The sequence below is a fragment of the Thunnus maccoyii genome, chromosome 21 (genome assembly GCF_910596095.1).
Source record: "Thunnus maccoyii chromosome 21, fThuMac1.1, whole genome shotgun sequence".
NCBI lineage: Eukaryota > Metazoa > Chordata > Actinopteri > Scombriformes > Scombridae > Thunnus > Thunnus maccoyii.
The window spans coordinates 17,820,147-17,843,963 of record NC_056553.1 but is presented as its reverse complement, the minus strand read 5'-3'; the positions used below and the strand labels follow the sequence as shown (position 1 = coordinate 17,843,963).

General features: G+C 39.9%; 1 long non-coding RNA gene across 5 annotated transcripts in view; it reads left to right on the top strand.

The window, feature by feature from the left end:
- The first annotated feature begins 20 nt into the window (after positions 1-20).
- LOC121887953 overlaps positions 21-23,817 on the top strand; it is an 82,355-nt gene continuing 58,558 nt past the window's right edge. For 2 of the 5 annotated variants that reach the window (XR_006093098.1, XR_006093097.1), the window contains exons 1-2: positions 26-242; positions 10,795-10,898. This is a non-coding gene — a long non-coding RNA (uncharacterized LOC121887953). Of the gene's footprint in view, positions 243-10,794; positions 10,899-23,817 lie in introns of all 5 variants that reach the window. The other 3 variants (XR_006093095.1, XR_006093096.1, XR_006093094.1) reach the window with 3 other exon arrangements.

Sequence of the window (23,817 nt, the reverse complement as noted above, 5' to 3'; positions counted from 1 at the left end):
CTGAACTGTGATGCTATTGGTCGACTGACCCACTAACTGCAGCAGGTAACTTCTCACCATCAGCCCGATAAATACATTGAAATACGGTTATTCGTCTTTCAGTTGGTAAAACTGTGTTAGTCTGCCGTCGTTATAAGACAGGAACAGAGGAATAGGACGTTCAGTAATTTAGTGCAAGCTTTTAAAAACGACACAAACGCTGTAACGTTACCTGTGTTGAAGAGTCCAGCTCGACTTACACGGTGAGTTTACTGTCTGCTGCCCACTAGCACTGCACACTTGCACACATGCTAGTTCTCCTGTTTTGCCCGGTGTAGCAACATGTGTCCCCTCTGTGCTTTTTTCCCATGCAAAAGACTTATTGGAGAAATATCAATTCATTTATAAAGTAATATGCTATTTCAGTGGCTCAGTTAATATTTTAAATGGACCATTTAATGAACAGTCAAATTCATAATGTGAACTCAGACTACCAGAGCTTAAAACAGGCGCCTGAGGACAATAAATCCACTGGTTGGTCGGTTGGTACTTTTGAGTGTTTCAGTTTCATGCAACTTTATACTTATGCTCCACTTTAACAGGGAGATATTTTACCTTCTACTCCACTGTTTCAGAGCTGTAGTAGTTAGTTTAAAGATACTCTAAGATTCACAAACAAAACATGATATATATATAAATGTAATATTATAGATTAAACTACCCAAATCTTCCTCTCCAACAGCCACAACATTAAAGTACTGCTTACATGACACTTTAAGTGCATTTTACTGAAAATACGTCTACTTTTACTCAAGTACAATTTTGAATGCAGTAACAGAAATAATGACCATTTAATGGTGAAATGAAAAAAGTGAGCAAAAGTGAAAATTCAACAATAAAACAACATCCTAATTATCAAGTATCTGTATGTTGTGGGCAGGCAGGACAGCTCTATAGCTCATAACATTGTCCAGTCGTTTAATGTCCATATTCCATCACTCCAGACAACTTCTCCTTCCCCAGACTCTACCTTGGCTCTTTCATCTCCTCCCTCCCTGTCATTCCCACATTCCTTCCAGACTTCCCTCTTCATCCCTCTCTGTCTTTCCCATCTACCCTCCTCCTCCTCCTCCTCCCCCACTGCCTTCATGTCCATATATGCTTTTCTCCCCCAATTTCCTCCCCTTACATTTCTTTCCCTCTAAATCCTTATTGCATTATTCCCCACTCTCCCTTCTTCTGTTCTTGCTCTGTCTCTCAGCCATCTCATCATAACCCCGCGTTTCCCTCTTTGGCTTCCCCCAGAATAAGGCATGAAACTCTCTTTTGCTCCTTCATTCCCCCTCCTCCCTCTTTCAGCCTTCCTCTCTCCCTGCTGTCCAATCTTAAATCCCTCCCTCTGCCTGCTTTCTTTCTCTCTCTCTCTCTCTCTCCCTGTCCTCTTTCCCCAGCCAGAGGTTAATACACTCCAGGATGGCATTATTTCCTCCCCGGCCCTCCGACAATATAAAAATTCAGAATGGACAGCTCAATCCCTCTTCCATCTCAGATTTGATTGTAATGGTATTGCCTCCTGTCCCTGGGAGGCCCCTGCCGCCTCGCCAACCCGGCCTTTATGACACTAAATGGCCAGGCTACAATTTTTCCATCTATTCAAAAAATTCTGTTAATAACTCATTTGGAATGAGACGTCTGCACTCCCTGGGCCGTCTATGGCCAGGTCTCTCACCCCTCTGTGCATAGGGGTCACAATACAGGCTACAGAAAAAGATGCAGGGCTGAATTTCAAATGTAAAAGGTTAATTAATCTCTCTGAATTTACTATCCCTTCCCCCATTCTCCTCGCACTCCAATTGACAGTCCCAAAGAGACAAAAATGTCATTTTTACAACCTCGCACGGAGAAAGTGCTCAGCAATGCACAGCAGTCGAGCGCAGGCGCAGGCCCGTCCGACTACTTTCCCCTTCTCCAACTTTACAAGTGTGTCCATTCATCATGCGTGATGGATTTATGTAATAAAACCCATTTCCTTTTCCCATACGATCCTATTAAATAATAAAATAATTATTTATTGATTATTCAAAAAGGTACATATGCGCGGGTAATGGCTTTGTACCACACCACTGGACCTGCAATAAATAAAGCAGGCAGAGGGAAGGCTTGAGAGAGACAGAGAGGAATAAAGTAGAGGGAGGAGAGAGAGTGAGAGAGAGAGAGAAATGAGGGGGAATGAAATGACTTTTGAACCAGTGAAATCTGGATCCAATATGGCCTCTTGCAGCGTGGATCAGGAAGGACATTATTCAATCTTCAGGAGGCTCATATGGGAGCGCGACCTATGAATGGTTTTGATATACTATATGGACCATAGAAATTAAAATACTGGGTCAGTGTCCTGCATATAGAGCTAGTATCTCAGATATATATTTTTTTTGAATTGACAATAGTCATCCTTGAACCACAAAATCATTTTTTAAATAAAAATAACATGAAACATTAGTTACATTATTAAGTTTTACTTCAGATCGGGCGATCAGATAGGGTTCTTCATGGTCAACCAAGGCAGTACATTTGAGCAATATACACTGAACGTTGGACAAAGCAGGACGGGGAAAGGTTTTAGCTACTAAATCCTTTCCCTCTTCATTAAAACCCATTTAAATTCTGGTCAGTGTAGAGGTGAGACTCAGGAAATACTAACAACACACATTTTAATCATTAACTGGCTTTTAAATTGCTGCTTGGGGTTTAGTAAACTGTCCTGCAGTGTACTAGTGATGACATTTCTCTTCTTTCATTTCTTTTCCTAGAAGAAAATACAGGTCCACACATGTATATAAACACCCTCCACCATATATATAATGATCTCTCATATTATTTATTCACCCTCAGTATCATGAAAGACGCATCCTTGGCAGTGAATCATTTCAAAAGAGACACTTTAATGTCAGCCAGATATTACATTGAGGGTTTCCTAATAACCCATTTGTGTTTGGTCTTATCCTCGGCTAAAGTGCACTCGCTCTCCGTTGTCTTTTTCCTGGGCTTGTCTCAAGCCTCCTGCATGCTACGGAAAACAGATGCTATCTCGCCTATATTACTTCTCAAAGCACTCATATCCTCTCCCATGTTATTTTCTTTGATCTGCTAGGCTTGCTGCTCTTACATTTTTCTTCCTCCCACCCCACCGCCACCACCCGTCTCACGCCCTGGCTCCCCTCCTCCCTCCAGCCCCCCCCACCTTCATTTTCCCCTCCATCCTCTATCCTCTGCCAGTGACCAGAGAGCAGAGACTGACTGGCCAGACTGTTTGGTGGCTGTGGATGTTTGAAATTCAGCTCATCTGTTCTCTGTCATCAGAGGGCAAGAGGTGCATGGTGGGTCGGACCTCTTAGATTCTCCATTTAATATGCCTTTACCATCAGAGGAGGGCTTCATATCAGGGTTGAAGGTCAATTTACATCCAGTAAATAGTCCACTTAATTCAAAACAGGGCCTGATAATGCAGTTACAACACTAGTAGCTTTATAAGGACCTTCTGGGTAAAGATTTCTACCTTATCCTATATTACTCTATGAACTGAATGTGAATTCATTGACTTTGCATGTTTTTATTGAGCCGAAAGTCGATTAACTGATCAGTCAATTGGCAGAAAATGAATCGGCAAGAATTTTTAAAAAATGTAATAATTAAATATAATAACCTTTTTTGGTATTTTTTGGTAAATACCAAAAAAAATTTAAAGAAAAATACCAAAAAGTATTTGGTTCCAGCTCCTCAAATGTGAACAACTGCAGGTTTTCTCAATCTTCTATGATAGCAAACTCATTACTTTTGAGTTTGGGGTTGTTGGTTGGTTGAATATGTATCTATGTTTGTCATTTCTGACATTTCGTTGGCCAAACGATAAATCAGTCAGTCAAGAAACCAATAATTGTTGCATGAATTGATAATGAAAATTGGCATTAGTTGTTGTCCTACTTTTTATGTTTTTTAACGAAGGATTATTTGAGTGTTTTTGTGAATCCAGTTTATATCATAGTCACGCTTTTTTTTTTTTTTTTGTTCATGGAGTTAAGGTGTTTCAGCTCTTTGCATATAGTTTGACAGCTAATAATCATTCACCAATTAGGGTTTGTCCTGGTAATGTGTTGGGTCAGTAAGTAATAGCCTCCATGCCTACATAAATGACAAAGTTTAAGAAAACAGAAATTCAGATTTAATGCCACTGGTAAGAATATGCAGCTGTACTACTGATCAAGAAAATCACTGCAATTCTTTTTATGCATTTCCACATTTGTTTGAAGTCATTCCTCATGTGCTCTTTTGGATGTATCTCTATTAAGAACCCTTTGTACAGTAACATGTGTGAATACATACAGGGGCATCTCTTAATCCAAAAGTGGATGATTTGATGGTCAGAAGAGGAATCCTGAGAGAATCACAAACTTTAGTGAACTAAAAAGGAAGTTAGCTGTCCACTTAGTGCGGACGTTGTGCAGATTTACATTCACACAAACACTCACACAGACGTGTAACTGAACAAATGTATCCCACACAGGTCACAAGCAGTGATAACAGAGTGAATATGTGGCACTGAGGGCAGGCACAGGAGACCGGAGAGTCTTTGGCTTTCTTAGGAGCAGCCAGGAGGGGGAAGCATCCCTCTTTGCAAGTGTGCTCACAAGAAAAGGAAAGAAAAAGTAATTAAACAAACAATTTGCCAGGAATTGTGTGTCTGCTTATCCAATCTTCCATACTTGCTTTTACTCTAATATATATAGACAGAAAATTGGGGGAGGGGAATTGGAGATTGTTTGTTGTCTCCTCAGAGTGACGGTAAATGACACACATGTTTCATTGCCCATTCATTTAACCTGCGCTGTGCTTATGAAGAGAAAGGGATTGAGAAACAAATTACGTAGTGTCATTTAATTAGGAGTTTTGCTGTGAGCAATAATCCAGTTTTTTTTTTTTTTCTCATAACCTTTAACTACTTAATGGATTTGAGAAGCTATTACCTTTCAAGATTTCTGTTTTTAATTATTTGGAGTATTGTCACAGATATGAAATGTCAATCACACACCAGGATTAATGCTGTGGTCTGAATATTATTTACTTATGGATTGAAGCTGGAGGAGTTCTTTTAGTCGACAGGTTTTTCAGAAGCCACAAAATTGTGCAATATGCAAAATTCTGCTCTGTGGCCTATTTAGCTTTTCACATTCTTTTATCCTTATACACCCATTTACTAACATAGCCTCATCTTAAATCCACGAGAGGCAGTTATTTACATAGATATTAACATTATGTTTATGATAACTGCACGCCATGGTAAATCTCAGAGTAATATTAGAAATAAGCTTGTGTGAATCTTGGATCAGATTATAATAATGACTCAGTTTTAATATGTACAAACTCAATTTATAGTTTTTCTCCTTTGGCGTTTCTACTGTAGGTGTAAAAATATAACCCAGGAGGTGTTTGTGTGTATGTGTGTGTGTGTGTGTGTGTGTGTGTACTTGGATAACTCCACAGCAGAGGAACTACCTCTCACCCTGATCACGTTTAGGCAACGCTGTGAAAGTGGCAGACAGAGTTTGTTTAGTTTACCCTGGAGGACATCGCGGTTCTCTGCCAACAGACCAACCCACGTGCTGTGACATCAGGCCCGACTGTGTATATGAATATAGCCTTAAATACATGAGGCATGTGAGGTACGCTTGATTTATTTTGCCTGAGTCTCACAAGACCATGAGGGCCGGAGTGTCCTGATCTTAAGTCAGCGCTGCTCATATGACAGCACGCTGCACACCTGGGCAGAATATGTGATATATATTTTGAATTCTTTAATGGAGGAAACAAAACATATATTAGCACCTGATATAGCTTGTCTGGAAGTTGACGCTTCTGCTTTTGAGGTTGTGTGTAAATGTCTAGAAGGATAAATGAAGCACACCTCGAGCAGTTCAAATATTTAAAACCTTATTCAAATAGATGTTTTCACCCAGGTTTGACACGGCTCTTAGGCTGGCGTGTTTCCTTCTCAGACCCCCCATGGCACGGGGCATGTAATCATCCTGAAAGTCTCTCTGGGTGTCTGCACTCTCATAAAGCAGGAAAATGGATCGTGTGGCCCAGGAAGGGAAAATGAAAGAAAAGGAGAATGAAATTACAGACCTGGCTGACTGCACAAATCATGCATATCATGTTTTATGGCTTGCCAGAAGAATTCAACACCTGTGGATCACCGTAGCTATAATTGTACATGAACGCACCAGGATGGGGGTGGGAGGAGAGTTGCGGTTTGTGTGTGTGTGTGTGTCACTGAATGTGTGAGTGTGTGCACACCTTATACGTGTCTGTGTGTATGCAAGAATGTTTTTCTTGGCATGGCCGGGTTTTAGAGACACTAGGAAGATGATAAAAGAAAGTTACTGGAACGCCTGTTGTTCACTTCTTCAGTGCATCCTGGGTGAGCCGCCCACAGCCCACACGGCTCGCTCACAGAGGCTTCATTTACCATTGTAATTACCCTGTTTATTTACCCTACCTGCTTTTGGTGGTAAAACGGGGCCAATTCATCAGATCAGGACAATTTGGACTGGCTTTGGCTGTGCCATTTACTTTAATTAAATGAGGCAATCAGTGAAACATAAATCACGATCCGTGTGACCACTGGCTCTGTTTAAACCTGGTCCTCTTCTTTAAAGCCGACACACCTCGTGTTAAAACCTACAATAGGCACACACACACACACACACACACACACACACACACAAGCTACTGAAGCTGAGAATTAACCTTTCAACCAGTTTGTGTTTATTATTTCCAGTTCCAGATGCATAAGTTTTTTTTTTTTTTTCTTCTTGTAACTGTCAAACAGGAAAGATTATTTTTTTTATAATGTAAATGTTTAACTTATTTTTAAGTTTCTTCACACTTTCTTTTAAAAGTACAGATAGTGGAATAGGATGTTTGAGTGAATAAGATGACAACGTAGTGGATCGAAGACTCTTCCCTCCTCTCCTCCTCCTCCTCCTCTCTCCCTCCTCTCTGCTGTGGATGCTGATGCTTGAGTCAAATTGATTACACCACTCCATCTGCATCATGACTGGCCTCCTCCTGTGTTTGCCGCCTCTGCCTACAGCACAGAGTTAGTGTACAATTACATATAGTTTAATATATCTGCCTGAGCACCTTTAAATAAGCATCACAAGTCCACAAGGTGATTTGTCTTCCAGCACCATTACTCCATTGTACATCTTGATAGCCAGGGATCGCTCCTAGCTATGTTTAAGCATTAAATAGTGTATTATTATTTCACATAAATCAAGCTGAGATGTGAGGGGGGTATTCATAAATTTTGCATTACTCACAGACAGTATTTTAAAGCCTCTCTCGCTCTCTCCGCCGCTTGGAATTTTGAGACCGAAGCAATTCTGCTCCCTGCACTTGATAGTACATTAAAGATGGGCATATCAGGGAGGTATATTCAAAACAACATGTAATGTAGTTTAGATTAAGTTTGAGTTGCTCCAACACATTCATCACAGCACTGTTTCCATAATAAGTACCCTTGCTTTTGTCGGTGATGCAGCCAGACACATGCATCGTTACAATACGGGAACATTGTATTGTTATTGTCATGAATAATGGGGGAAAATATTATAGTATTTTCCCCCATTATTCATGATTCTTATAAATGGACTTTTACTATAATAAAAGTCAATTTATCATAATACTTTCACAGTTAACTGTGGCTACTGAATCTCTTATCTGTGCTCGACGATGAAAGGGTAAAATTAAATTTAAAGGTGAATGTTTGCCGTCAGCCCTTTTCTTCAAGACAAGTGCCCCTGCCCCCCCACCACCACCCCCCAACCCCCCCCGGGAGATATTAGCCCTGTGTTTGTGCAAAACGTCTACAGAGGAAATGACTTCACTCAGGAAACTGGATGTCAGCTTTACACACGCGCAGGAGAGCTGCCAATGTTTTAGTCAGGCCGACAACACGTTCTTTTCTCAGCTCGCTCTGCAGTTGAGTGTAAAGCTACAAAAAGTGACAAAGGAGGAAATTGGACTCACGGTTGTTTTGGTTACTCCAAGGACACCTCGCACATTCGTTTCTATTTCCTGTCTTTTGCTCGGTTTTCTGATTGGCGCTGATGTGCAAGTCAGGGACTGTAGGGTTCGAGGTCAAACCTGGAGCTCCGTTATAGGGTCTGTTGGAAGTCTGAGGTTATCTCTGCGTGTCACGGGAACTGTGCAGGAATTTGCATGAAGCGCATGGACCTGCTGTATGCCAGCTCGGTGTAGGATCAGGACTTTATGTACATGTTTTACCTTATTTTGTACATTCTAACATATTTACACTATGTTTATATACCTGATATGTTAGGTATCTTCCTGTGTTTACAGAAAGATTTGAGTGTGTCACTAGCAATAACATCTGAATTAACACTCAAATAACAGTCATTTTCACTCAGTCTGACACATGTAATAATGTTCAAAGATCCAAAAGACATTATGGCTGTACCTAAGGAATATAAAAATTACATATTGTTCAGAAGTTAAACAAGTACAATTCTAAAATATGTTCAGAATATGAACTCAGCCATCTGGTAATACTGAAACAACACCAGTCTCTGAAAATTCTACTAAACATAAATCAGCCAGGCCAAATTGTTTAAATAATGCAAAAGTCTCATAAGTTTGACTTTTGTGATTTCATGCTCACATTGCAACCATACACCACAATTAAACCTAATTTTCACTTTTAAAACATGCTTATCATTTTCTGCACATAATAATTATATGACCCAACGGCCCGGGGGCTTCAATGCTGCAACAAAGTCAGTGAGAAAAAAAAAAAAAAAAAATCTTGTAAAAGTCATTGCAAATTGGAAATTGACTAGATGCCAGGACAGTAAGTTGAGGATTGGGGGGAGTGAGAAAAAAATGTCTTTGAACTAGTTTTTGCTTGCAGAAAAGATCGCTTCTGGGTTGATATTCTTTCAGAAGTGTTTCATGGCAATGAGAATTAAGAAATAAAGCGCAGCGCCAAATGATTCAGTGAAAGGATGGCACACACCCACAGGTATTCTGTTCACATGACATCACCCTGTGTAAAATTGACAACTTCATGTTTTTTTTTAACTTTTTTTTTTTTTTTTTAACTAGGTGGGATTTCTCAGTTAAAAAAAAACACTTCTCAAGGGAACAGCATCACAGGAAACAAACCATCAATCTCCATCAGTTTGTAGTTTACATGTGGGATTAAAAAAAACAACTTATTATTGATTGATTCCTTTTTTTTTTTTTTTTACCTAGTCACAGGTTATTTTAAGCCTTTTTGTTCTAAAGCAGAACCACATCAAGGCATATGCGAATGAGATCTCTATCTTCCTCTACCTCACCCTTCATTCCTTGGAAGGAACATGTCTTCTGACCTTGACATGTGCAGGCTGGCTGCATGTTTCCCTTTCAGTGCACTCTCACCTCAGCTCATGAACTGGAAACTTGTGCTCCTGTCATCCCGCTCTCTCATGATCACTCTGCCCCTCTCGGCTCACACGCACAAACACACGCACATACGCGACGCGCTCACTGGCGAACCAATACCTGGGAGGATAAATGCTCACTTAAATTAAATAAACATAATCCAGACATGCTCCGTTCTAGCCTGTCTGTCATGGACACAAAAGTGCAAAGATTAGATGTCAGCTGAAAGGCCTGCGTTAGATAAAAGAGGATTCGCAGCGCTCTTGATAAACATTTAATCAAACATCAGATAATCAGTGATTTTACTAAACCGGTTTCATTACTTCCTTTGTTATCTTTTGATGATAGATAGAAACATATATCGCATACATTCACACGAGGGTTTCCTGTATTTTTCACACATTCCTGTTATTTGCTTATATTTCTTAGGAAATATTATATGTATCCACTTTAGAAGCACTGTGTTTATCCATCTCTACAGTGTAAATGACATGACATACATATATCACCTGACTTCTGGTTTATTTGGCAGTGTTGTAGTTTGCAAAAAATGCTTTATGAATGCCTGAAAATTGCATAAACACAGAGTTAAGAGTCATTATATCTTGTTGCCCATCCCTCTTGTCGCTCCCTACGCTCTGATGTCCTCTCATGTTAAAACGAAGCATCTGCCTGTCTATCATCTAACCATATAGGCTCTGGGTGGGGCAGGATTCCAGTCTTTTGAAGTGAACTTGTCATGGGAAATCTGCATCACCGGGGCTCAGTACAATCACAGGCTCAAGATTAATTGTTTGCGGTGCACCACTTCAAACATTTTTAGACACCGCATTATGAGATGAACTTTTGCAATACCCGTCATCACCAATATACACACCTGCACATGCACAAACACTTTAAAAAAAAGAAAAAAAAAGGGGGAAACGTTGACATTCCTGCGTGGCTATAAAAGCATGCTCAGATGCGTACACACACTCACACACACACATGTATATTTTTGATCTTGTCAATCATCAAATGCATATACACCACCATGTTTTTACTCAGAAATATGTACAATTACGGATGCAGTTGCTCGCATATACATTTACAGATGTATAAAATTATCCTGTAATGTGTATTGACAAGTAACACCCCCTCTCTCCCCTCCAAATACACACTCACACAAGCATACATGACTCCAAACAGACTGCAGTAACACAACATTAAGCGGTTTTCTCTTCTGTTATCTCCAGCTTCCTTTTTGCCCTTTGGTTAAACATTCTCTTGGCATGCATGATCTCATTTAACTTTGATTTCCTCTTTTTCCAGGACGGCATCCTCGATGGTTCCAATTTCCAGCCCATTCCCCAATTTTCAACCCCAATGACAGACAACACACGCTGGAATGGCTGTTTAGCTAAGGAAGGGAATTGGTAAGTGATGATTTTAAATGCTGTTTAAGATAAAAAGGAGAGTTTGGAGCAGATAAGAATTTGCCTGGGTAGAGAGCAGGAAGCTATGAGATACTGGTTTGAATGTGCTGTTTCAGTGGCTGTATGCCACATATGTGATTTATGTTATTGAGCTTGAGAAAACACTGCTATAGACTACTGCTAGTTTAACAGAAATGACAAACTGTTTTCACATCAGTGGAATTTTAGTTATAAAAATAAAAAGTTATTTAAATAATTGCTTTATTTAGCCTCAATGAGTATAATTAAGGGTGTGTGTTAGTGTTTCACACAATAACAAAACAAATACATTATGTTCTTTTTATCGATTTAAAAAAAAAACTATCATTGTAAATATGATAAAATATTTGTACCACGCTGTTAAATAAAACATTTACTTTTTCCTTATTAACAATTTTGCAACAATATAATCAGATGTGGTCTCCGGGGTTTGTACATTATATTCTATATTAAATAAAATGTGAGAAAAACAAATTATTTTTGAAAGAGAGCAATTGTGTGTGATTTAAAGATCGGGTTGTAAATAAATGTAGAAATTACAAAAGTTTTCATCTCATCTTGCAACATTTACTTTATTACATTAAGGTTGTCCATATTTCATTTTGATTGGCACACATTGCCCCATTTTTGTAAATATTTATTTCATCAACAGTTTGTCATCTATTTCTCTATAATGTTGTTAGATATTTTTTTATTATTATTATTCTCTATCAGGACTTTAAAACAAAATTAGTCCAGCCTAAAATCTCGAAAATAAAAAAATAAAACATTTGAGCTTTATTATATACAATCCTATGTGTGCTGATGGCGCCCCACACAATCACAATATTTACTTAATTTGTTCCTGATTAACCTCTGGAGTGTGGAGAATGTGTCCAGCATGAAGGGGTTTTTTTTGTTGGTTGAAAAGAGCAGCTCATTGTAGAGCTTTAAGTGGTTTGTGTAATCCCCTATAACCAATACCATGAAGCCAAAGGATTCGCAAAGTCTGTTTTCACCATATTTTGAGTAGGAGCGAACCTGGGAATTCTCTCTCTCTCTCTCTCCCTCTCTCTCCCTCTCTCGCTCTCTCTCCCCAACTCTGTCATGAAACAGAGCACCCCATTTCCATATCAATCGGATTAGTTCCAAGACCAGGGAAGTAGGAGTAATGTAAGTAACCGTACAAATTTAAATATAGGACATCAAAAACATTGTTAGGCATCCATTTATTTTTCTAAGCAGCCCTGGCTCTCTGTGTCTCTCTCTGTGAAGATGAGATGAAAATGCATCTCTTCAATTTTATTTTCATTGTATTTTTGAAAGGTGCTTGAACACCACAGTGTTTTTTAACACACTCGATGTGTACCAGGCGTCCCGCTGTTCTTGTGTGCTTAACCTCGTTTGCGAAATGAAATATGTCGCATCAGGCAATGCACTTGTTCAAAATGCATCATCAAAACGATTTCAGGTGGGCAGCGTTCACACACACACACAGCTGATTGTTTTTTGAACATTTGTTCAGAAATAGACAGGGGTAAGGGTGGACGGGCTCACGGCTCCTCTGGTTTCCCTGCCAGCTGACACCGCACTGTTATGGTTAAAGATGCGATTCATAATGTCTTTAAAAATCTATATTTTTGAATTCACATATGTTGTTGGAGTTCAGTGTATTGATGCATAATAAAATATATCCAACGTGGGGTAACAAAGATTTACCTTTTCATCTGGGAATATGAAAACTTCCATGTTCTTTTGGGAATTTGTTTGAATAAATTCCACATATCCAAGAGATCTGAGACTTAATGTTGAAGTTTTAAAGAAAACTGACATCATTATTATATAAATATGAAGTACTGTGTATGTTCTGTTTCCTGTAACTTTGTCTTAACAGCATAGTAAGAAAGATTACACAAACAGATGTTATTCAAATTTACAAAAAGTCAATAAAACACCACAGTGAGCATTAAAAAGGTGGCAACATTTGTTTAAAAAAGCTTATATCACACAGTGGTTTGCAGAGATCGAGAGAACCGTGTATGTCCGTGTGTGTTGACGTGTGCATGTGTGTGTATGTGTGTGTGTGTGTGTGTGTGTGAGTCACGAAGAGATTATTCAGCAGTCTGTGACTTGCTGACTGATCTGACCAGCCAGTAGCTCCCTGTCCGGATGAGGAGATGGATAGATGGATGCCTGCCTGTGCCTCTACAGCCCTTTATGACTTAGCCCGTCTCTCTGTAATTGAAAAACTAGCTAGGCTGTGTTATCTTGGGATTTGTCCCTTTTATACTGCAGCTTCAAAACAGGAAAACCAATAGTGGGAATAGACCCCCGAATGTAATTAATTTCGTGGGGGCGGGGGGTTGGGGGGGGTTGAGGGGGGGGTTGGTGGGGGGGCGGGGGGGGGCGGGGGGGGGACGACTATTATTGCAGGAGGAAGAATTCTAATCAGTTGCAGATTCCTTCCTGTTTGGTTAGCGTGACCGTGGCCAATTACCAGTGAACTCTGTGTTACAGTTTCACTTCCTGTGCTACCCAAAGAATGGACTGAGTTCGGCGCTGCAGAGACTGGTAGGACGGAGGGAGAGAGAGCAAGAGAGAGAGAGGGGGGGAGGAGAGGAGAGGAGGGGGGAGAAAGACAAAACGAGACATATGAAGATGAGACTGTAGGAAAGTAAACAGAGCGGAGGAAGGGGAAGAAAAAGGAGAAAATGGGAGGGAGAAATCTCCAGCCAGATCTAAGGTGCACAGACATGAAGGCACATACGTCCTTTATCCACCTAATATAGAACATGACATGTGGTTCACAAAGGAAATGAAAGGATTTTGGATCCGACTTCTCTTGCTGCTTGAGCTGTTCTCAGGTGAAGTCTGAAACTGCAGAGCAACAGACCAAACTCAAGTCACAAATGCAATAAGGCATAACTCAATCATTGCAGCGATGCTATCGAAAGACACAATTTGGCATTGCTGTTTTCCCCTAAATCGAATTAAACCACTGGACTAAACAACTGAATGACAATTGCTAAGGCATACCTGAATTTGCATAAAGTCTCCTTTTTTTTTCAGTGTGTAGAAGTAACTCAATATGGTACTTCCTGAGAAATATACTGCTTTTGCTAAAGGCTTGCCAAGCCAGTAGTTTACACCATATTACAACAACATGTTAAAAACATCCATCATGCTCTTTTCTCAGGCCTTTTGCTCACTTGCTCAGTTTTTGTGCGACTGTTTGCTTATTTCATTAAATGTGCAAAAACACAAGACTTTGGTGGAACGCCAGAGACATTAAAAAGACAAACTTGCCACCGCCACAGAGATTACCGGTGACAATGGCTGACAACCTGACCTGCCAAAATGGCTCCCTTTGGCTTGATCCCGCTCCTCCAATTCTCTGCACTCGCTCTCTTTCGCTTCTCCAGAGGGGTCTATTCCCATAGTTTCCCCTCCGTAATAGTTTTTTGGCATATTACTCTCCGCGATCCACCCCAGAGGTCTCCCATAATTCACTTTTGATATCATTGTTTAGCTGTAGAATTAGAGGAGGGGTGTACACTGGGAGCAGGCAATCAGGATTGGCGGTGGGACATTAATTCATTCATCGTGGCTTGATGTGATAGACCTTTCATTGCGAGCATGAAGCATGGTGTTTTGGATCGGGGGCTTGTTAGGTGTTGCTTAGCTGCAATAGCGGGACATGATTTAATATCTTGAAACTGTATTGATTCCCTGGAATATTTTACTACCATTTAAAGTTCTGATTTCTGACTTATTACCTCATTTTACAGTGTAACACACTTCTGATACCACGATATCCCGCACTGATAGAAACGCAGCTGTTGAAAAATGATGAAGATACTCGGACTGATAAGAGCATATAAATACTGGAAGGGATAAAAACAAATTCCACGTTTTTTACTAAAATTCAAGAAATCTGTTTTATATTACCAAAGAGATGACATGACATTTATTTCCATTTTCCAGCACAGTTGAAAACATCTCAAGGGAGACCAATACTGTAGCAGTTACAAGTGGAATAAACAGCTTAGAAGATGTTCGAGGGATGATGCACATAACTGGCAATATGAATGTGAATTCCCTGGGAAGCCTATTTTGCACACACACACATACACACACACACACAGAGTGAACAACATGAGAAATGGGCTAAGTGCCATACTATTCAGTGTGAACTGGAGGGTCCAAGTCGCTAAACTAATCCTAGTACCACAGGATCCTACTTCTAGCCCCGTCTTTTGCTGCAGCTGCCTGGGATCATTTCACAAACACAAGGTATTCCTGGAAGAATTGATTGTGTTAGATAGTACATTGATCACACACATCGCCTGTGGACAGAAGATGGCTTTACAAGCAATAAGATGGGAGACAATTATATTATTTTAGTGAAATAAGACAGAGTACAAGCAGTGAGTGCCAATAGGCCAGGCGGGGGGGGGGAGGTAGGGGGGAGAGGTGGGGAAGGCAGCCCCCTCTGTGGCTGCCTCTGTGTGTTTGTGCTCCATCCTCAAGTGGCACGGTAATCCACTAAACTTTCCTCCACCCGCTTCTCTCAATGCAATCAGGATGCGAAGGCTCACCAGTGATTGCGTTCATTTGTAAAAGCATCCAAGCCAAAATTGAACCCCAAGGCTGATAAACTATAAAGATGCTGATCAGATCGCGGCTAAGGAGTCCGCACTTGAGGGCACAAGGTGTCAGGGCTGGAGCCAAAAGAGCAATGACTCTGTATACCTCACTCGGAGCCAGGCGGCTGCCCCGGAATACAAACAAGAGGAGAGAAAACACATAAAAACGACAACAAACTGCAGTAGGATTTTTCATCCCCCAGCATCTTCCAGAGGAGGAAGGTATTATCTGTTCAGCAGATTAGCAGTTTTTCAGATGTTTTTTTTTTTTTTTTTCTTTCTCTCTTCTTTTTTATCGACTCTATTGGTAAATGGAGTGCATTTATTGTTTGAGCTTTAGCAAATGCGCCGTATTTTATTGATGAGCTCTGTGTGAATTTCATAATGCATCTCAAGAAAAGTAGAAACCCAAAAGAGATGCTGTTGAAGGGGAAGTCATATCTTTCCAACCTTGCAACAGAATATTATAACTGATTTCTCAGAATGGAAACAATACATAACTCTACAGAGTGAAAAGTGCCCTTCAAGTCCAATCTGTTTTGTTTTTATCGTGCGCTCCACAGTCCCGCCTATAGTCACTGCACTTTAAGACTTACCACAACTTTTTGTCTGCTTTACAGTTATCTCTCACAGCTATTGCGCTGTCTCACGCTAAATGAACAGTGTCATTACTTTAAACACACACACACACATACACACACACACACACATATATCTAACTCTGCTAAAGCACAAAGATTGAGGACAGACAGACAGAGAGAGAGAGAAAGGGAGGATCTGAGGATGTTTTTTTCCTCTTCATCCTCGTGGCCCCAGTGCGTTAAATGTCAAAGAGCAGTCAGCGGGAGAGACTGATTCCAGGAGGCGATGTGAATGGGACGATTGAAGACCCGCTTTGATTGACAGCTCTTCCTCTCTTGCTCTGCCCTGAGGGTGATTGACAATGTGGTTCATCTCACATTTTGTGACTGAGCTAATCCAGTAAATTCCTACCAGACGCAGCACAACTCAGCAGAGACCTGCCGCTCCTTTCCCAGGTGGAGTTTTTATTTTATCTCTTCCTCCCCAAAATAAATGTTTTTCCATCTGTGGCACTGAAAACAAACCGGGAGGGGGTGGGGGGGACTATAATTAAGTGTAAGTACATAATTAAGCGAGTTTAGAAAAGTGCTAGTTTTCGATGAATTAAAATGTAGACTAATTACATGTGGGAATTAGCCTGCTGTTGTGCTAGTGATTAATATTGTCATAGGTTACTGTCTCAATATGCTGCCAGTTGGAAATGGGATCACCTTACTGGAACGATTGATCTCTTGCCAAGTTCAATAATTAATTGACTCAACAATCACTGACACACAACTATCTCGCACGACGCCCCGCGTGCCCACAAGGTGCGCGGCTCGTCCTCTCGACCTTGCACCTGTATTTTGATGTGTGCCGTTTCCCAGAAATCACTTCCGCCGCACTGCAGCTGGCTTTTCAAAGAGGAATGAAGACACAAGAATGTAAAAGAAAAAGAGAGAGAGAGGGAGAGAGAGAGAAAGAGAGAGAGAGAGAATTAACTTACAAGACGTCCAGCCCTCGTCGTAGGGTGTGTAAGCAGGATGGCGGTAGCGGCTGTGGGGTTACTGCAGTCATACGTCGTGACCCACATTAACGCAACTGCCCAATAAGGACTGGAATGTGAGAAATATGTGACGCTTTCATTAATCATCATTCCTAAATGATGACTCTGTGAGGGTATGCATTTAAGCGTGATTAATTGCAGAGTGAGCCTAATCAAGCAATGAATTACCTGCCTAACCTTTTGCAGGAGGTTGGTGTCAAGTGAAAGCAGTGGAACCCAGTGTGGTTAACTGTGTCAAGGAAAATTAAGAAGAGACAATAATGAGAATCAGTTACAGACCCTTATTTAAAAAAAAAAAAAAAAAAAAAAGGGAATTGGCAGATGTATTCTTAGTGATAACTACTATGAAAGAAATGCATATTATCATGTTTTCCCCCCAAAGTGCGGACTGATGAAAGAGACATTTAATCAGTGGTAGTGAAAAATACATTGCAAACACCCTAGTGCTTGTTACAAAGCTCAAGCATGCTTTAATGTATTAAATATAACCTTGGCTTTGTTTCTCAAATATATATATACTGTTCTCATAAATTGTAAGCCTCTTTGTGTGAGTAAATTCTACAACACCTTGATTTATAAAACTTTTTCCAAACCAGCTAAACTGTAAAATTTATGGCCGTTAAGCTGAAAAAGAAAAATCCTCTGTTGCCGCAGTGTTGATATTTTAGATATACAAACTTCCTCACTCGAATGATTAAAGTGCTGAGGTGTCATTAATAATTCTCTGTCTTCATGTAGTTGGCTCCTGTGTTCTGTCTAAGCAGAGCCCAGAAGACAATACCCCAGTGTGTGCAGATCAGGTGTTCACCTCCTAAGTATGATGAAAGCCTCACCAACCAGTTGTGACAATGGCAAAGTGAGATAATAGCCCACCGAGATGAATTGAGAATGACTTGTACAAGCATCGCGCTTGTATGAGGCATTGCACACTCCAAATGGTATGCTTTTGAAGTCAGAGAGACCGAGGGGTGTGGCAGACTTTGTCTGGTCCACCTCTCTGTCTTTTGTAATTGGGTCTGTGTTTATGCTCAGAATAATGTCATTTCTTATATTGTGCAGACATTTTATATCCATGACATTCAAAGACCAAAATGTGGCTGAATCCCTGAAAAGAGAATAAATATTGCATTAAAAATATACTCCATGATTTGACTCGTGCTTCAGAGCCAATACTCATTAGAGGCAAATATTTTGTTCACATACACAAATGAGCCCTCATAATTGAACGATTTTATGCACAATTCAAATTCAAATCATTCCTTCTTGACACAGCCAATACATCTGTCACGCAGCTCCTCATTTTTTTGTTGAATAATTAAAAAAAGAAATAGAGAAACATACTAATGAGAGAACCTTACTTGAGGGCTTTGCCGCTCCACTGACTATCATATTAATGTATTCCTGTGTGAATTAAACGCATCATCAAACACCTAAGTTCCCTCCATATTTTCCTCTGAAGACGAGGGCTGGACACCGGTGTCTACCTTGCCCTCTGCAAAAATGAAGGGCATTTTTCATTATTACACCTCTTGTGATTACTTGTTAATAGCCATGTACTAAAGGTCCCCCCCGACTAAATTGACAAAAACACTGGGAATTTAGCTTTTTATGAGAATGACATTGTTTCGGTCAGTGATTAAGTCATTAAGATATGTTAAAGTGATATGTAGATTTATTACACCTTACTTGGCATTGTGTGTCTCTTTATGTCTGCAAATGTTAAATGTTTGTCTTCTCTATGATATATAATATTCTTCTGTTTGTAGATCTTTTTCATGTTATTAAAAATACCAAATATCTACAAAGTTTGTACTTTTTTTCTTGTGAACACCAGCCGTCAACAGTAGGTTTGCTTCTTCTTCCTTCTCCTCTTTTCTCTCCTTTTCCGCCTGAAGCTCTGATGACTGCCAGTGTAATCTGTGCCTGACTTTTCTCCACCTCCTTTAAACCTCTCTCCGTTCCTCCCTCCCTCCTTCCATCTATCCATTCATCCCCGTCTTCCCCTTTACTCACCACAGACTGACAGTCATCAGAGCTCTTTTCTCTCAGTGGCTGACAGCTTGAACTGGCTCATTAAGGCAAATTGGGAACGGGAGACTAAACTGAGCATGCAGAGTTATTTTAGAGGCCGCTTTGCGAAAGAGCAAACATGCCAGCTCATGCTCCATATAATGGCTTGTCCAGGGTTGAAGAAATATGTTAGATTTAATTATCATAATAGACCATTAGTGCTAAGGGACTAAATGGGTGAGGTCTTTGCAGAAAATGCCTCGAGATTTTGTTTCACTCATTCAACTCGAGGAGTCTGGAGATAAGGAAAGTTGATTGTTTTTAAATTTTGAAATAACTAACGCGAAGAAAATCAGGTTTTTAAAATTCTTACACAGGCGCCAAACAAAGCATAGAAAGTACAAAGAAACAAAGCATGCAGTTAAGGTGGGACTGAAATCATAGTTTGAATATTTTGAATAGATTTGCCCATAGCTGTTAGAGAGCAAAGCAGGCAATGTGTGATTGATCACGTCCCACAGGGGCGACAGCCAGCATGCCATTTAGACACAACAAACGGTGTTGGCTACATTAAACTAAGCTCACACAACCTATGCAGATAGCACAGTCTTTCATTTTAACATGTGCATGCTAAACCTGGCTGATAAACGATTTGCCTAGCAGCATTTCCGTCCATATTTTATCACGGCAGACAATGCTCGGTGGCGTTGCCAGACTTGGTGTATATCGAGTACTCAGGCAAAAAAGCTTCTCCTCAACCCCTCAACAGCTTGGCTCCCATAATTAACTTCAACAGGACTGATGGGAGCTTTAGTCAGAGGCAACAGGAATAGAATAAAATAAAATACAATTGAATTTGGAGAAAAGGTGCAAAAAAAAGCAGTGGAAGAAGATGAGACGTTAAAAACAACTAGAACACAGACTTACAGTATATAGACAAAGATAACATTTGACAGACAGAGATCTTGGGTCAGTCATGCTTGAAGCTTATTCTTTGTTGCACAGATAACCTCCGTCATACAGCAAGCTCCTGTTGAGGGCAGAAATGGCTAAAAGGATTAATGAATGTTTATACTTAAAGCTCTGCAGTTGCTAGACACAGTGAAAAACCATTAAGCCGTGGCACACGAGCAACATTTTAAGCCAGTATTCTGAATATGGCAATTTTGCCAACAAATATGAGCAGGGTAGAATGTTAACTGTTTATCCAGAGGCTATAGTGGCTGGTAAATCTGGAGCTCCAGTGATTTTTTTTTTTACAAACTGATTTTTTTTAAAAAGCAAACCTCAAAATTTGGTAATGTGTCAGATGAGTCACAGCCCCAAATACCATCATAGTATAGTGTATTTTTTGTTATATTAAAGATTTATTTTATAGCTTTAAAACACAACAGTGATACACATTTTTTACTTAATGCAGCGACAGATACAACAAAACAAACATAACACACAGTAGGTCATTTTAATGGCTATAAATTTTCTACTGACTTAAAACACAATTTCATAAAAATATAGTATAATATGTACAAAATGTAATAAATGTACAATATACACAGAAGGATCCAAAAGTCTGTGACCACAAAAGTCTTCCCATTCATATATATATATGTATATGTACATGTATCAACAGAACTAACATTGAACATAAAGACACATTTATTTTTACCAATAAGTCGCCCAAATTAAATGACAGAATAAGTTGTTTGTACATTTGTCTGTGCCTTCCAAAACTGTTACAAATCACTGTTGAAAATAAATCAGTTTTATGGTGTGACCACGTTATGGTTAAGAGCAAACATAACTTTGTTAAATTTAGGGAAACATTGTGGTTTGGGTTAAAATTACTACTTCTTCTTGTTTAGGACCTTCGTTGTCATGGTTATGGTTATGGAATGACTGCAGTCGTGGTTAAAAGAAACCAACATCGACTGTTGGCAGGAAATGGGAAATGAATAACAATCTCCCGTGTCCAAAGTGACACTTTGTCACTAGAATGTAAACATATGTTTTTTGGGGAATATGCTGAAGTGACTAATTCTGTCAGAGTCACACTTTGATCGGCAATTCACTGATCTGTTCCTTGTTTGCACACAGATTCTTTCACACACACACGTACACACATATGCATACACAGACATCAGAGCGGATCCCTCAGCCTCTGCTCTTCCTCAGTTTAACCTTAACCAGACAGATCTTCTTCTGGAGGCCCCAGGTGACTTCTTGACTCTCTCTGATTGGGCAGATCCTGTGCGTGCTTTCTGTTAAAAGGGATCATTAATAGCCTGCATACGACCTCTGACCATCCCTTTAAATCATTAGCTGGCCAACTGATGGTTTCTATTTACCGTCCCCATAGGAGATCTTTAAGCGGATAGAAAGACTTGTTATTATGAGGATATTGTGACACTGGAGTTGATCATATTTAGTTAATTACTGGACCTTTAATTTACATTTTCATCAAACTGAACATAAAGATGATACTTGGCTTTTATCTTTAACATATTTAACAGTGATTCTTGATAAGAAAATATTTATTCAGAGTCAAATACAAGTCTAAAAAAACACCTTTTTGGTGGTGTCATACTGTAATTAAGTTTGTAATAAAGAAATATAGTAAATACTAGATAGTATTTTGGTCCCACACACACATAAAAACAATTAGATGAATAACTTTTATCTGTATTTTTTCATTGAGTGACAATGCAGAAGAAAATGAATAAGGTTGGCTGATTTTCAAATTGCATGTTCAGGAAAAATGAGAAATGCAATGATGAATAAAAGTTACGTCTTTAAAGTCTGCACACGCCTGCTTGCATACAAGTGTCGGCGTGTTCATCCACGCGTGTCCATTTGTGCGTATGTGTGTGTGTATATAAAGTACGAGTGAAAAGTTTGGACACACCTTCCCGTTCACTTGAATGAGAAAGTGTGTCCAGACTTTTGACTGGCACTGTATAAATGAGATAGGAGGGTAGCTCCCATTCAGTAACCTATCACTTAAATCTGGCTGCGGGGCACAAAGTCCATTTGTCACGTCACGCTTTTGTTATCGCGCTGCTCTTCAGAGAAAACAAACAACAAAGAGCACAAAAGACCTCCACAGAAAACCGCTGCCTCATCCAATGAGAGGTTGGCATTAGATATGATGGGAAGAGGAGGAGGAGGAGGAGGAGGAGGAGGAGGAGGAGGAGGGAGATGTGTGATTAAATGCGTGTGTGTTTGAGTGTCACTGTGTGAGCGGGTGTACGGCATGTGTTTGTGAGTTTTCATAATGCGTGTGTGTGTGTGTGTGTGTATGTGTGGAGGTGTGTATGGGAGGTGTGTTAGGAGGATACCCGGAGCCTTGCCTTACCGCCCCGTGCCTAAATCATGTGTACAAGCTGTTTCCAATAAACTGTTAAATTTGATAAAGAGGTCTGGTATTATATTACAAAGCCCAGAGGGCACTCGGACCTCTGCTATCATGAATACATTTTGCCTGATAATAATGCTGTGACTCCAATCGCTGCCACAGGAAAAACTGCTGCCCTCCTGGAAATCAAGTTGCGAGGCAGGGTGACACCTGTATAAATGGACAGGTGATGAGATTATAATATATTTATGCTTTCTGGGTTAGTGTTAAGGGACTTCTACAAGTGAGTGTGAGTAACACAAGGGACTGGAGGGTGCGACTGAGAGTGCCATGGGGGGCAAATCCTCTAACCTTACAGAAAAAAAGGGCCTTTTATTCATGAGGGAAAAGCTGCAGAGATATACAGTGGCATTTGGTTGTAAGTCATGTGTGATACAGTTTAGAAGATACAGAGAAAACATGAGTTAATTCATAAAAAACAAATTAATTGTGTTACTAGATAGAAGATAGATAGATAGAAGATATTCAATTATTGAATGCATCTATAAATATAAGATACTGAACCTCTCAAAACCTTTACACAGCTGCAAAAACACACACACGCAACAAAACAAGAAGAAAAAAAAAGATTCCTGCCATCCCAGGATATGAGAATTCATTACTGCGTTAGCAGCGGTGTTACTTGGTATTCCCGACTGCACCAGTCTGTCCCATATCTCTGGTCTCCATACAGTATCTAGGTAGCTAAGAAGGTAGGCAGGTGATGAATGTTCAGTAATTGTAAGAGTTCAGTGGTAAAAAGATTCAAATCCATGACAGTGAGAAATGGAAGAGAGCCTCGGGGGAAATTTCAGGCTGTGAGGAAGTGCATCCAACCTGTCTAAATAACAGATCACACCTCAACTTGGTCACTTGCTCAGAACGTGCTCTCTGATATTAGAAATGTGCCTTTATTGCAAATGAGTGCCGCTGTGCAATCCAGTAGAGCAGCTTGTTTTTGTTACACAAGTGTACAATAGCATTAAAGCTATTACACACAGGGAATTAAGTTAAACTTTTGGCAGATTTAAATTTCAGCAAATAAATGATAATAATTAGTTAAAAATATCTCCAGTGTATAAAAATAAGAAACATAGAACATGGGGAGTCCCCTACATTACTCTTAAAATACTCCAGCTGCAGCTTTGAAATGGTTGAGGTTTTTCTCAGAGTGCACCATTTGCATAATTATGAGACAAATGAACTGTTGAAAGGCTGTTGTGTGTT